The 15,338-nt window shown below is 38.9% G+C and overlaps 1 long non-coding RNA gene across 3 annotated transcripts in view; it reads left to right on the top strand.

The window, feature by feature from the left end:
- LOC140594194 (uncharacterized) overlaps positions 1–15,338 on the top strand; it is a 120,749-nt gene that overhangs the window by 76,292 nt on the left and 29,119 nt on the right. For 2 of the 3 annotated variants that reach the window (XR_011994802.1, XR_011994800.1), the window contains one exon: positions 6,322–6,468. This is a non-coding gene — a long non-coding RNA (uncharacterized lncRNA). Of the gene's footprint in view, positions 1–6,321; positions 6,469–7,439; positions 7,631–15,338 lie in introns of all 3 variants that reach the window. The other variant, XR_011994801.1, reaches the window with a different exon arrangement.

Below are 15,338 nucleotides of genomic sequence, written 5' to 3'. Positions count from 1 at the left end.
ATAATCCTTTAACATATCAATTGGAGTGGTGCATCATACAGTCCATAGCAAAAACCTGGCCTTTATATAAGTTTAATTTATATTAGTTTATGCCATTTGGATGTTATTCTTAATCCTGGCAGTAAAGATGGAGCAAGAGATCATTTAAAACACATCCATTAATCTGTAAAGTATAAAAGATCCAATTTATGTCTCTATTACCAACTTTGAATATCATTTCATTATTTCACATTCTCTTTGAAAATATGTTTACAAAAAATAAAAATCTTGACAATAAAATGTAGTAATTTGAACATCTGAAATGCAAAATTAGTATTATTATAACAAATAAATGAAAATTGGTGATGATTTTGTGGTATACAATAGAGTGTCACTTTTCTCTGTTCTCATTCTCAAATTCCCACATTAACATGTTAACCATGGCACCATCTTGTGGATATTTTATCAAATAGCTGAGCTGTGCAAACACGTATATGCAAACAATGAAAGCACATGTATCAAAAAAAAAGAAAAATTTAAAACAAAGTCTAAGTTAATAAAATAAAATGTTGGCAAGTAATTTTCTTCAATCTCTTTCAAAGGGCTTTAACTAAGGACGCCTGAGTCGCTCAACAGTTGAGGGTCTGTCTGCCTTTGTCTCAGGGTGTGATCCTGGAGTCCTGGGATGGAATCCCGCATCGGGCTTCCTGCATGGAACCTGCCTATGTCTCTGCCTCTTTCTCTCTCTGTGTCTTTCATGAATAAATAAATAAAATCTTTACAAAACAAAACAAAAACACCCCCCCCAAAAAACCCACAAAAAAAAAAAAAAAACAAAGGGCTTTAATTATATAAGTGAACTCTTGAACCAGCTCCAGCTTGGTTACTTTTTCTTTTTAAGGCATTTTCTGTACTAACTGCTTATATTAAGTTTCAAACTGGCCAACTGGTTCTGAATACACTAAATAGATTGTATTTAGTGTGTATAACGTATGCACATGTTTGTTTACACATCTAGATATAGGGGTACCTGGCTGGTTCTGTCAGAAGAGCATGCAACTCTTTATCTCAGGGTCATGAGTTCAAGCTGCATGTTGGGTGTAGAGATTTCTTAAATGAATAAATTTTTAAAAATACATATAAATGTGTGTGTATACTACTGTAATTTTATATTGATCTAACTTCAGGCTCTATTAAAAGATGGGAATTGACAGATTAGGTTAAAAAATAAAAAAATAAAATAAAAAAGAAATTAAAGTTAGGGGGATCCCTGGGTGGCTCAGCGATTAAGTGCCTGCCTTTGGCCTAGGGCCTGATCCTGGAGTCCCAGGATCAAGTCCCACGTCAGGCTCCCTGCATGGAGCTTGCTTGTGTCTCTGCCTGCCTTTCTGTCTGTCTGTCTGTCTGTCTCTCTCTCTCTCTCTCTCTCTGTGTGTCTCATGAATAAAAATAAATAAACAAATAAATAATCTTTAGAAATTAAAGTTAGTTACCTATTGGCTATGAACAACTTACTTTGAATCTAATTTTTCTGAGGTAGAATGAAACATACTAGCAATTGTCAAATATTAAAGGAGATATAATAAAACACACCAAGTTCTGATAATATCAAAACTATATATTATTTTTTTAAGATTTTTATTTTTTTATTTATTTATGAGAGACACACACACACACAGAGAGAGAGAGAGAGAGAGAGAGAGGCAGAGACACAGGCAGAGGGAGAAGCAGGCTCCATGCAGGGAGCCTGATGTGGGACTCGATCCCGGGGCCTCCAAGATCAGGCCCTGGGCTGAAGGTGGCGCTAAACCGCTGAGCCACCCGGGCTGCCCTATATTATTTTAATATGAAGGATTTAAATGTCTATTTTTAAAAAGTTTTTATTTATTTATTCATGAGAGGCACACAGAGAGAGGCAGAGACACAGGCAGAGGGAGAAGCAGGCTCCATGCAGGGAGCCCAATGTGGGACTTGATCCCGGGACCAGGATCACGCCCTGAGCCAAAGGCAGACGCTCAACCACTGAGCCATCCAGGCATCCCTGATTTATTTATTTATTTTTAAAAGATTTTATTTATTTATCAGAGACAAGGAGAGAGATGCAGAGACACAGGCAGAGGGAGAAACAGGTTCCATGCAGGGAGCCCGACGTGGGACTTGATTCTGGGTATCCAGAATCACACCCCAGGCTGCAGGCAGCGCTAAACCGCTGGACCACCGGGGCTGCCTAGATGTCCTTGATTTAAATGTCTATTGACTGTGATAGGAAAATATACTAAATATATTTTAATTAGAAAGGTATTGATCACAATATTTTGATAACTTCGTCAGAGAGTACGTGCAAAAATCACTGGTGAAATTGATGGGATTTTTCAAAAAAATTTACTGAAAGTGTTTTTCTGTAACATTTTCATTGTAAAGTTTCAGAATTTAGAGTTTACAATCACATTTAAAACCTTTCATTACTGGAGTGTACGGATGGCTCAGTTAAGCATCTGACTCTTGATTTTGGCTCAGGTCAGGATCTCAGGGTCAAGAGTTGGAGCTCCAAGTGGGGCTTCATGCTGGGCATGAAGCCTGCTTAGATTCCCTCTCTGTATCTCTCCCTCTGCCCTTACCCCCTACCTTATACACATGCTCTATCTCTCTCTCTCTAAAAAAAACTTAACAAAACTTCTCATTACCATATTTACACAAAAAGAGAAAGGAAAGAGGAATAGCATCTCTTGTAAACCCTACTATATGCCAAGCATTTAGATATATTACCAATAAAAAGTATACTAATCTTTTGAGTTGGTATAATTATTTCTACTTTTCAGGTAAGGAAAACTGAGACTCTGTAATTATATAACTCATGAGGGTCATAGAGTAGTAAGAAGTCATAATTTTAGCTTAAGTCTTCAAAGTCTAAATTCTTGTCAAAACAATCCTGCTTCCAAGAAATTTAGACAGATATCAGAGATTTTAGTCCAGAGATTAAAATAGAATCTTAAAATATATTTAATCAAAGTCCTATATGTATGCCAAATTAACATTGTTTAATTTTTCACATACAAAATTTAAAATATATTAAACTTAACATTATTGCATTTTGAGACAAAACTCTCCCAATAAGACCATACTTTGAAAGTATAGAAATGCTAGGTATATTATTATAAAATTCTAGATAGTTGTAAATAAGAATAAAATATAAATAGAGAGCAAATTTCTTTCTTTCTTTCTTTCTTTCTTTCTTTCTTTCTTTCTTTCTTTCTTTCTTTCTTTCTTTCTTTTTAGGGGAAGGAGGGGCAGAAGGAGAGAGAGAATCTTAAGCAGACTCCACACCCAGCATGAAGGCCCAGATGGGGCTTGATCTCATGACCCTGAGATCATAACCTGAGCTGAAATCAAGAGTTGAACACTCAACCAACTAAGTCGCCCAGGCCCCCCCAAGACCAAATTTTCTTTTCCTTTCTTTTAATTAATTAACATATAATATATTATTGGTTTCAGAGGTAGAGGTCAGTGATTTAATAGTCTTATATAACACCCAATGCTCATTGCATCACCCAGTTACCCTCTCCCCTCTAGTGACTCTCAGTTTGTTTCCTATGATTAAGAGTTTCTTATGGTTTGTCTCCCTCTCTGATTTCATCTTGTTTCATTTTTTCCTCTCTTCCCCTATGATCCTCTGTTTTGTTTCTTAAATTCCACATATGAGTGAGATCATATGATAATTGTCTTTCTCTAATTGACTTATTTTGCTTAGCGTAATACCCTCTAGTTCTATTCACGGCATTGCAAATGGCAAGATTTCTTTCTTTCTTTCTTTCTTTCTTTCTTTCTTTCTTTCTCTCTTTCTTTCTAGGCTGATATATATTAATATATTATTATATATTATATTATATATTAATATATATCATACATATTATTATATATTATTATCACATATTTTTTATCCATTCATCTACCGATGGACATCTGGGCTCTTTCTATAGTTTGGCTATTGTGGACATTGCTGCTATAAACATTGGGGTGCAGGTGCCCCTTCAGATCGCTGCATTTGTATCTTCATGATACATACCTAGTAGTGCAATTGCTGGGTCATAGGGGAGCTCTATTTTCAACTTTTTGAGAAAACTCCATACTGTTTTCCAGAGTGGCTGCCCAACTTGCATTCCCACCAACAGTGTAAGAGGGTTTCCCTTTCTCCATATCCTTGCCAACATCTGTCATTTCTTGACTTGTTAATCTTAGCCATTCTGACTGGTGTGACGTGGTGTCTCACTGTGATTTTGATTTGTATTTTCCTGATGCCGAGTGCTGCTGAGCATCTTTTTCATGTGTCTGTTGGCCATTTGTATGTCTGGAGAAATTTCTGTTCATGTCTTCTGCCAATTTCTTGATTTGATTATTTGTTCTTTGGGTGTTAAGTCTGATAAGTTATCAGATATGTCATTTGCAAATATCTTCTCCCTTTTTGTTGGCTGCCTTTTGGCTTTGTTGTCTGTTTCCTTCACTGTGTAAAAGAAAAGCTTTTTATCTTGATGAAGTCCCAATAATTCATTTTTGCCCTTGTTTCCCTTGCCTTTGGAGACATGTCTAGTAAGAAGTTGCTGCAGCCGAGGTCACAAAGGTTGCTGCCTGTGTTCTCTAGGATTTTGATGGATTCCTGTCTCACATTTAGGTCTTTGATTCATTTTGAGTCTATTTTTGTGTATGGTGTGAGGAAACGGTCCAAATTAATTCTTCTGCATGTGGCTGTCCAGTTGTCCCAACACCATTTGTTGAAGAGACTGTCTTTTTTCCATTGTATATTTTTTCCCGCTTTGTCAAAGATTAGTTGACCATAAAGTTGAGGCTCCATTTATGGTCTCTATTCTGTTCCATTGATCTAGTGTCTGCTTTTTTTTTTTTTTTTTTTTGAGGACCATTCTCTCTTGATGATTATAGCTTTGTAATAGAGTTTAAAACCTAGAATTGTAATGTCACCAGTTTTGGTTCTCTTTTTCAACATTCTTTTGGCTAATCAGTCTTTTCTGGTTCCATACAAATAGCTCTCTGAAATAAATTGATGGTATTTTTTTTAAAAAGATTTTATCTATTTATTTGAGAGAGAGAGAGAGAGAGATAGTGATAATGATAGAGAGCACAAGCAGGGAGGAGAGGGAGAAGCAGGCACCCTGCCCAACACGGGCTTAATCCTGGGCAGGACCCCGGGCAGACGCTTAACTGACTGAGCCACCAAGGTGCCCCAGTTGATGGTATTTTTAATGGAGATTGCTTTGCATGTGTAGATTGCTCTGGGAAGCATAGACATTTTAACTATATTTGTTCTTTCAATCCATGAGCATGGAACATTTTTCCATTTCTTTGTGTCTTCCTCAATTTCTTTTATGAGTGTTCTATAGTTTTCTGATTACAGGTCCTTTGCCTCTTTGGGTAGGTATATACTTAGGTATTTTATGGTTTTGGGTGCAATTATAAGTGGGATTGACTCCCTAATTTTTCTTTTTTTCTCACTGTTAGTGTATAGAAATGCAACTGATTTCTGTGCATTGATTTTAAATCCTGCCACTTTGCTGAATTTCTGTAGCAATTTTGAGGTGGAGTCTTTTGGATTTTCCGGATAGAATACCATGTCATCTGCAAAAAGTGAGAGTTTGACTTCTTCTTTGCCAATTCAGATGTCTTTTATTTCTTTTTGTTATCTGATTTCCGAGGCTAGGACTTCTAGTATTATGTTGACTAACAGTGGTGATAGTGGACATCCCTGCCATGTTCCTGACCTTAGGGGAAAAGTTCTCAGTTTTTTTCCCATTGAGAATGATATTTACTGTGGGCTTTTCATAGATGGGTTTTATGATATTGAGGAATGTTCCCTCTATTCCTATACTGTGGAGAGTTTTAATCAAGAAAGAATACTATACTTTGTCAAATGCTTTTTTTGCATCTATTGAAAGGATCACATGGTTCTTGTCCTTTCTTTTATTAATGTGGTGTATCACATTGATTGATTCATGGATGTTGAACCACCTCTGCAGCCCAGGAATAAATCCCACTTGGTTGTGGTGAATAATCCTCTTAATGTACTGTTGGACCCTATTTTGGTGAGAATTTTTGCATCCATGTTTGTCAGGGATATTGGTCTGTAATTCTCCTTTTTTAGTGAGGTCTTTGTCTGGTTTTGTGATCAAGGTAATGCTGGCCAAAACTGAAACAGAAAGAAATAGAAAACCTGAACGGACTCATAACCAGCAAGGAAATGAAGCAGTAATCAATCATGCAGGGAATGATCCCAATCTTTTGAAGACCAAATTTTCTCAATGGTAATTCTTTTTTTTTTTTTTTTTTTTTTTTAAGATTTTATTTACTTATTCATGAGAGACAGAGAGGCAGAGTGAGAAGCAGGCTCCATGCAAGGAGCCCGACGTGGGACTTGATCCTGGGTCTCCAGGATCAGGCCCTGGGGCCGAAGACAGCGCTGAACCACCCGGGCTGCCCTCAATGGTAATTCTTAAGCATCAATATCCCTTAAATCATTGTTTTCTTTTTTTAAGTACTATAGCTTAAAATTCTTTATGTCTTTTAAAAATTAAAAAGAATATCATGCTAAGAACACTTAAGATCTACCTGCTTAACAAATTTTTAAGTGTACAATACAGTATTGTTAGCTATAGGCACAATGTTGCTCAATAGATTTCTAAAATTTGTTCATCTGAGTAACTGAAACTTGATACCCATTAAAAAAGCAATTCCCTATTCTCCCTCTTTTCAGTACATGGAAACCACTATTGTACTCTATTTATATGAGTTTGACTATTTTAGATACCTCTATAAGTGGAATTATGTAGTATTTATCTTTTTAAAAAGATTTTATTTATTTTAGAGAGAGAGAGAGAGCGAGCGTGGTGGTTGGCTCAGAGGAAGAGGGAAAGAAAACCCCAAGAAGACTCCATGATGAGCACAGAGGCAGATGCAGGGCTTGATCTCACAATCCAGAGATCATGACTTCAGCCCAAATCAAGAGTCTGAGGCTCAACCAACTGAGTCACCCGGGTGCCCCAGTATTTCTATTTCCATGATTGACTTATTTCACTTAGCATACTATCTCTTAGGTTCATCCATGCTGTTGCATATGGGTAGATTCTCTTCTTTTTTAAGGCTGAATAGTATTTCCTCATATGTATATATTACATTTTCTTTATCCATTTATCTGTTTATGAACATTGAGTTTTTTTCCCCACACCTTGGCTATTATAGTGTTGTAATAAACACTTGAGTGCTAGTATCTTTTCAAGATCCAGATTTCAATTCTTTTGGATATATACTCAGAAGTGAAATTGCTGGGTTAAATAATAATTGTATCATTTTTTAATGAATCTGCATACTATTTTCCATAATGGCTGCACCATTTTATATTATCCCCAATTTGTCCACATCTGAGCCAACACTTGTAACCTTTTGTGTTTTTATTACAGCCATCGATAGTTTTTTAATTTACTCAGTCATGAGAGACAGAGAGAGAGAGAGAGAGAGGCAGAGACACAGGCTGAGGGAGAAGCAGGCTCCATGCAGGGAGCCCGACGTGGGACTCGATCCCGTGTCTCCAGGATCACGTGCTGGGCGGAAGGCCGCGCCAAACCTCTGAGCCACCGGGCCGCCCCGTGAGGTATCTCATTAAGGTTTTTTTTTTTTTTTTTTAAATGGATGAAAGATCTTTTTTTTTTTTCTTTTTTAATTTTTATTTATTTATGATAGTCACAGAGAGAGAGAGAGAGAGGCAGAGACACAGGCAGAGGGAGAAGCAGGCTCCATGCACCGGGAGCCCGACGTGGGATTCGATCCCGAGTCTCCAGGATCACGCCCTGGGCCAAAGGCAGGCGCCAAACCGCTGCGCCACCCAGGGATCCCTCTCATTAAGGTTTTGATTTGTATTTCCCTGATTAGTGACAGTGAGCATTTTTTTCGTACCTATCGGCCATTTGTATGTTTTCTTTGAAGAAACATCTATGCCAGTCCTTTGCCTGTTTTTTTTTATCTTTTAAAATTTCTGTGGTGCTTCTTATTTTTTAATTTTTTTTATTGGAATTCAGTTTGCCAACATATAGTGTAACACCCAGTGGTCATCCCGTCAAGTGCCCCCTCAGTGCCCATCACCCAGTCACCCCATCCCCCCGCCCACCTCCCCTTCCACTACCCCTTGTTCGTTTCCCAGAGTTAGGAGTCTCTCATGTTCTGTCTCCCTCACTGATTTTTCCCACTCATTTTCTCTCCTTTCCCCTATAATCTCTTTCACTATTTCTTATATTCCCCGTATGAGTGAAACTGTATAATGTTTGTCCTTCTCCGACTGACTTACTTCACTCAGCATAAGCAAATGGTGGGTATTCGTCGTTTCTAATGGCTGAGTAACATTCCATTGTATACATAAACCACAGCTTCTTTTTTTTTTTAATTTTTATTTATTTATGATAGTCATACAGAGAGAGAGAGAGAGAGAGGCAGAGACACAGGCAGAGGGAGAAGCAGGCTCCATGCACCGGGAGCCCGACGTGGGATTCGATCCCGGGTCTCCAGGATCGCGCCCTGGGCCAAAGGCAGGCGCCAAACCGCTGTGCCACCCAGGGATCCTGACCACAGCTTCTTTATCCATTCATCCTTCCATGGGCCATGGGCACCGAGGCTCCTTCCACAGTTTGGCTATTGCGGACATGGCTGCTATGAACATTGGGGTGCAGGTGTCCTGCTGTTTCACTGCATCTGTATCTTTGGGGTAAATTCCCAGCAGTGCAATTGCTGGGTCGTAGGGCAGATCTATTTTTAACTGTTTGAGGAACCTCCACACAGTTTTCCAGAGTGGCTGTACCAGTTCACATTCCCACCAACTCGCAAGAGGGTTCCCCTTTCTCCACATCCTCTCCAACATTTGCTGTTTCCTGTCTTGTTAGTTTTCACCATTCTCACTGGTGTGAGGTGGGATCTCATTGTGGTTTTGATTTGTATTTCCCTGATGTCTTTGCCCATTTTTAAAAAATAATTTATTTATTTTATTTATATAGTCATGAGAGACACACAGAGAGAGGCAGAGACATAGGCAGAGGGAGAAGCTGGCTCCCTCCAGGGAGCCAGATGCAGGACTCAATCCCAGACACCCACGATCATGCCCTGAGTCAAAAGCAGATGCTCAACCCTTGAGCCACCCAGGTGTCCCTAATTCCAGTATATTTAAACATAGTGTTTTGTGTTTCAATGTTTTTAAAAAATATTTTAAACCTTTTAAAAATATTTTATTTATTTAAGAGTGAGCAAGAGAGATAGCATGAGTGAGAGGCAGAAGAAGAAGCAAACTCCTCACTGAGTAGGGAGCCTGATTCCAGGCTCAATCTCAGGACTCTGGGGTCATGACCTGAGCCAAAGGCATACACTAACTGCCTGAGCCACCCGGGCACCCCAAGAATCCTTTTTAAAAAGATATATTTATTTATTAGAGAGAGGGAGAGCATGAACAGGGAGAGGGGCAGAGGGAAAGGGAGAGAATCTCAAGCAGACTCCCTGCTAAGTGCAGGGCCTGATGTGGGGCTCAATCCAAAGACCCCAAGATCATGACCTGAGCTGAAATCAAGAGTTAGAAGCCCAAATGACTAAACCACTGAGGTGCTCTAGGAGAGAGAGAGAATCTTCAGCAGGTTTCAGGCCCAGTGGGAGCCTGACTCAAGGTTCGATCTCACAGTCCTGAGATTATTACCTGAGCCAAAAACAAGAGTTGGATGCTTAACCAACTGAGCCACCCAGGCACCCTTTTGTGGAGATTTTTTTAATTAAAAAATCATTTCTTTAATAGATATATGGATATTGACATTACATTTTTCTTCCTGAGTTTTGTTAGTTCCTTTCAAGGAATTTGTCAATTTGATTAATTCAAATCAAATTGAATTAATTTGTCACAAAGCTATTCATTATAGTCTCCTTTAACGTCTATAGTACCTGTAGTGATGTTCTCTTTTCATCCCTAATGTTGACAATTTACATCTTCTTTCTATTATTGATCAATCCTACTAGAGGTTTATATATTTTATTGATTCTTTCAAAGTACCTGCTTTTGTTTTCATTGACTTTCCCCAATTTTTCTGTTTTCAATTTTATCAGTTTTCTTTTATTTCCTTCTTCTACATGCTTTGGGTTTTATTTGCTTTTTCTAAGTTGGAATAAGTTAGTATGTACTTGAGACATTTCTTATTTTCTAATAGAAGGTTTTAGTCCTACAAATTTCCCTCTAACCACTGCTTTAGCTACATCCCACAAATCCTATTATGTGTATTTTCTTTCCTTTCTTTTTCTTCTCAAGTTGCTTTAAAAAAGTTTTAAGAAATATAATTCATACATGGTATATTTCGCCTATTTTAAAGTGCATAATTCAGTAGTTTTTAGAGTATTTGTTAAGTGGGTAATTATCACAACACTCTAAGTTTCGAATATTTCATCACCCTTAAAACAAACCTTATACCTATTAGCAGTCACTCCCATTTCCCCACACGACCCTAAACAACCACTGATCTATTATTGCCTATCTCAAAGAATTTTCCTATTCTATATATCACATCAACTTAATCATATAATATGTGCCTTTCATGTCTGGCTTTTTTTAAAAAAAATTTATTTATTTATGAGAAACACACAGAGAGAGACAGAGACATAGGCAGAGGGAGAAGTAGGTTCCCCATGAGGAGCCTGATGTGGGACTTGATCCCAGGCCCACTAGATCATGACCTGAGCCAAAGGCAGATGCTCAACCACTGAGCCACCCAGGTGCCCCATGTCTGACTTCTTTTATTTAACATAGTATTTTCAAGATTCATCCATGTTGCAGGATGCCCGGGTGGCTTAGTGGTTAAGTGTCTGCCTTTGACTCAGGGTGTGATTCCAGAGTCCCAGGACCAAGTCCCACATTGAGCTCCCTGCATGGAAACTGCTTCTCCCTCTGCCTGTGTCTCTGCATCTCTCATTAATAAATAAAATCTTAAAAAAAAATAAGATTCATCCATGTTGCAGCAGGTATCACCTACTTTATTCCTTTTCATAGTCAAATAATGCTCCATTGTTTGGGTATACTGTATTTTATTTACTCATACACCACTCCACATTGGTTTATACAGGTCTTCTTAACTTTTTAATGCCTGTGTAGTACTCCATGATGTATATTTACCACAGTTTATTCCAATCGGCCCCCTGCAAATGGATGGGCAGTAAGTTTTCAAATTAGGAAGTGTGAGTACTTGAGCTCTGTTCTTTTTCAAGATTGTTTTGGCTATTCTGGATTCCCTACATTTACATATGAATTTTAGTATTATCAATTTCTGTAAAAAGGACAGGTTGTATTTTTTTTAAAGATTTATTTATTTATTTATGGGATCCCTGGGTGGCGCAGCGGTTTGGCGCCTGCCTTTGGCCCAGGGCGCGATCCTGGAGACCCCGGATCGAATCCCGCGTTGGGCTCCCGGTGCACGGAGCCTGCTTCTCCCTCTGCCTGTGTCTCTGCCTCTCTCTCTCTCTGTGACTATCATAAAAAAATTATTTATTTATTTATGATAGACATAGAAAGAGAGAGGCAGAGACATAGGAGGAGGGAGAAGCAGCCTCCACGCCGGGAGCCCGACGCGGGACTTGATCCCGGGACTCCAGGATCGAGCCCTGAGCCAAAGGCAGGCACTAAAACGCTGAGCCACCCAGGGATCCCTGGACAGGTTGTATTTTGACACAGATTGCTGGGATTACTTTGGAAAGCACAGACATCTAAAAATATTAAATCTTCCAATCCAAACATATGAGATGTCTTTCCATTTATTTAAGTCTTTAAAATTTTTTCGTATGTTTTATTTTCTTTAAGATTTTATTTATTTATTCACGATAGACATAGAGAGAGAGAGAGAGGCAGAGATTTAGGCAGAGGGAGAAGCAGACTCCATGCCAGGAGCCTGACGCGGCCTCGATCCCGGGACTCCAGGATCGCGCCCTGGGCCAAAGGCAGGCGCCAAAACGCTGAGCCACCCAGGCATCCCCTATTTTATCATTTTTTAGTATATAAGTCCTGCACTTCTTTTGTAAAATTTATTTCTGGAGCACCTGGGTGGCTCAATCAGTTGTGTCTGACTTCAGCTCAGGTCATGATATCAGGGTCCTAGGATTTTTTTTTTAAAGATTTTATTTATTTATTCATGGGAGATAGACAGAGAGAGAGAGAGAGAGAGAGAGAGAGAGAGAGAGGCAGAGACACAGGCAGAAGAAGTAGGCTCCATGCAAGGAGCCCAATGTGGGACTCCATCCCAGGACTCTGGGATCACTCCCTGAGCCGAAGGCAGACACTCAACCACTGAGCCATCCAGGCATCCCAAGATTTAGGATTTTCTATACACAAGATCATATCATACTCAAAGAGAGATGGTTTTACTTTTCCTTTGCAATCTGGGTATCTTTTATTTCATTTTTCTGAATAATTGCACTGAGTAGGACCTCCAGTACAAGAATGAATAGAAAATGGCAAAAGTGGACATCCTTGTCCTATCTTAGGGGGCAAACTTTCAAGTCTTTCACCTACAATATGATTCTAGCTGCGGATTTTTCATAGATGTCCTTTGTCAGGTTGAAGAAGTTCTCTTTTATTTTTCACTTATTATTTTTTAATGACAGGGTATTAGAATTTGTCAAATGCTTTTCTGCATCTAGGAATGATTTTGTGAGTTTTCCCCATTATTCTATTAATATAGTATAATAAATGTATTTTTGTTTTTATTTTTTTAATTCAATTAATTAATATATAGTGTATCATTAGTTTCAGAGGTAGAGTTCAGGGATTTATCAGTTGCATATAACACCCAGGGCTCATTCCATCAAATGCCCTCCTTAGGGACACCTGGGTGGCTCAGTGGTTGACCATCTGCCTTCAGCTCAGGTCCTGATCCTGGGGTCCTGGGATCGAGTCCCACATCAGGCTCCCTGCAGGGAATCTGCTTCTCCCTTTGCCTGTGTCTCTGCCTCTCTCTCTCATGAATAAATAAATAAAATCTTCTTTTAAAAAGTGCCCTTCTTAGTGCTCATCATCCAGTTACCCCACCCCCAGTAACCCTCAGTTTGTTTCCTATAGTTAAGAGTCTCTTATGGCTTGTCTCCCTCTCTGATTTCATCTTATTTTATTTCTTCCTCTTTTCTCTATGATCCACATATGAGTTAATTCAAATAACGGTGAATTCCACATATGAGTGAAATCAAATAACTGTCTTTTTCTGATTGATTTATTTTGTTTAGCATTATACCTTCTAGTGCCATCCAGATCATTGCAAATGGCAAGATTTCATTCTTTTTGATGGCTGAATAATATTTCATTGCATATATATCATATTTTTATCCACTCATCTGTTGTTGGGCATCTAGGCTCTTTCCATAGTTTTGCTCTTTTAGACATTGCTGCTTTATAAACATTGGGGTGCAGGTGCCCCTTTGGATCACTATGTTTATATCCTTTGGGTAAATACCCAGTAGTGCAATTGCTTGGTCACAGGGTAGTTCTATTTTTAACTTTTTGAGGAACCTCCATACTGTTTTCCAAGGTGGCTGCACCAACTTGCATTCCCACCAGCAGTGCAAGAGGATTTCCCTTTTTCTGCATCCTCGCCAACATCTGCTGTTTCTTTTTTTTTTAATTAATTTTTATTGGTGTTCAATTTACCAACATACAGAAAAACACCCAGTGCTCATCCCGTCAAGTGTCCGCCTCAGTGCCCGTCACCCATTCCCCTCCAACACCCGCCCTCCTCCCCTTCCACCACCCCTAGTTCGTTTCCCAGAGTTAGGAGTCTTTATGTTCTGTCTCCCTTCCTGATATTTCCCAACACTTCTTTTCCCTTCCTTTATATTCCCTTTCGCTATTATTTATATTCCCCAAATGAATGAGAACATACACTGTTTGTCCTTCTCCGATTGACTTATTTCACTCAGCATAATACCCTCCAGTTCCATCCACGTTGAAGCAAATGGTGGGTATTTGTCGTTTCTAATTGCTGAGTAATATTCCATTGTATACATAAACCACATCTTCTTTATCCATTCATCTTTCGATGGACACCGAGGCTCCTTCCACAGTTTGGCTATTGTGGCCATTGCTGCTAGAAACATCGGGGTGCAGGTGTCCCAACGTTTCATTGCATCTGAATCTTTGGGGTAAATCCCCAACAGTGCAATTGCTGGGTCGTAGGGCAGGTCTATTTTGAACTCTTTGAGGAACCTCCACACAGTTTTCCAGAGTGGCTGCACAGTTCACATTCCCACCAACAGTGTAAGAGGGTTCCCTTTTCTCTGCATCCTCTCCAACATTTGTGGTTTCCTGCCTTGTTAATTTTCCCCATTCTCACTGGTGTGAGGTGGTATCTCATTGTGGTTTTGATTTGTATTTCCCTGATGGCAAGTGATGCAGAGCATTTTCTCATGTGCATGTTGGCCATGTCCATGTCTTCCTCTGTGAGATTTCTCTTCATGTCTTTTGCCCATTTCATGATTGGATTGTTTGTTTCTTTGGTGTTGAGTTTAATAAGTTCTTTATAGATTTTGGAAACTAGCCCTTTATCTGATATGTCATTTGCAAATATCTTCTCCCATTCTGTAGGTTGTCTTTTAGTTTTGTTGACTGTATCCTTTGCTGTGCAAAAGCTTCTTATCTTGATGAAGTCCCAATAGTTCATTTTTGCTTTTGTTTCTTTTGCCTTTGTGGATGTATCTTGCAAGAAGTTACTGTGGCCAAGTTCAAAAAGGGTGTTGCCTGTGTTCTCTGCTGTTTCTTGACCCATTCATTTTAGCCATTCTGACTAAAATGTATGAGGTGGTATGAGGTGGTATCTCATTGTGGTTCTGATTTGTATTTCCCTGATGCTAAGTAATCTGGAGCATTTTGTCATGTATCTGTTGGTCATTTGTATGTCTTCTTTGGAGAAATGTCTGTTCATGTCTTCTGCCCATTTCTTGACTGGGTTTTTGTTGTTGTTGTTGTTGTTGTTGCTGTTTTGTTTTGTTTTTACTGGGTTTTTTGTTTTGGGAGGTATTAAGTTTGATAGGTTCTTTACAGATTTTGGATACTAATCCTTTATCATATATGTCATTTGCAAATATCTTCTCCAATTCCATAGGTTGCCTTTTTAGTTTTGTTGAAAATTTCCTTCACTATGCAGAAACGTTTTATCTTGATGAAGTCCCAGTAGTTCATTTTTGCTTTTGTTTCTCTTACTTTTGAAGACATGTCTAGCAAGAAGTCGCTCAAAAAGGTTGCTATGTCTATGCTGTCTAGGATTTTGATGGATTCCTGTTTCCCATTTAGGTCTCATCCATTTTGAGTT

This window comes from Vulpes vulpes, chromosome 10, assembly GCF_048418805.1.
Source record: "Vulpes vulpes isolate BD-2025 chromosome 10, VulVul3, whole genome shotgun sequence".
Taxonomy (NCBI): domain Eukaryota; kingdom Metazoa; phylum Chordata; class Mammalia; order Carnivora; family Canidae; genus Vulpes; species Vulpes vulpes.
This window is presented reverse-complemented; position numbering and strand designations above follow the sequence as displayed.